We start from the raw sequence: 995 nt of genomic DNA, 5'->3' as shown, positions 1-995 counted from the left end.
AAAAAAAAAAAAAAAAAAGTCACTGCAAAGTCAGGTCTCTTGACTCTGGTTCAGTGGTTTCATCGCATTCTGGAAACGCCAGCTAATGTTCTGTGGCACCAAGATGTAGTCAACCAAACTTTGCATTCAAACAATTATATATTGACTCTCCGGAATGGAATTGCTAAATTCACCATTCCTCGGGCAGAGAGAGGAATAAATCCAGGATCTGTGTCCAGATAGAGATGGGGTACAAGAAGAAGAGAGATGATTATTGGAACAAGCTGTAGATCCAAATCAGGGATGAGAAGTGGAGAACCTGCATAATAATTGTCCCTATGTGCTGCCAATGGAATAGAATCAGCATAATTGATTTAATCTACACAAAGTGAGACAGGTCTTCTGGAAAACTGCCCATGAACAGATCAGCAAGACCCATAATTGGCATATTAAATGAAAATAAAGTGAGGACTAAAAATGGAGTTCTTCCAACCTGAAGTACTCAGAGCAATGCAAATAATGTCTGACTGGTTGGAACAGAGCAAGAAGAAGGATGGCAGGTATTATTGATTCTGAGAGAGACATGGTTCAGAGCTGACTTCTTCAGGAATCTTTATCTGTATATTGTATTAAAAATGAAGCTCTCACAGAATACACTCTATTCTAAAAAATGTGCCGTTTAAGATGTGCTTGTTTCTTAGTTTAACCACACATGAAAATTTCATTGGCTAATCCTTTCAAAGCCTCCCCAGCCCCACAACGATAACCTCTCTTGGCACATGCTGTCACCAAATAAGCAGGAATGACTCATGAGCATTTTGACAATTTTACCACCATTCTCCTTAAATGTTCTCCTGGAGAGATGGAGTAGAGTGTGAGGGGACAGTTCTATCCTATGAGGATACCTTTATGGTACATAAAAAGAAGGAAAATTCAAATTCCATGGTGAGATGCTCCACAGTGTAATCCTGGCCCATCTTATAAAGCCAGTCTTTTTTTTTTTTTTTGAGTCTGAG

The sequence above is a fragment of the Carlito syrichta genome, unplaced genomic scaffold (genome assembly GCF_000164805.1).
Source record: "Carlito syrichta isolate Samal-C Ts95f unplaced genomic scaffold, Tarsius_syrichta-2.0.1 Scaffold253548, whole genome shotgun sequence".
In the NCBI taxonomy this organism is placed as follows: Eukaryota; Metazoa; Chordata; class Mammalia; order Primates; family Tarsiidae; genus Carlito; species Carlito syrichta.
The sequence above is the reverse complement of the archived record's forward strand: the minus strand, read 5'-3'. Positions refer to the sequence as shown.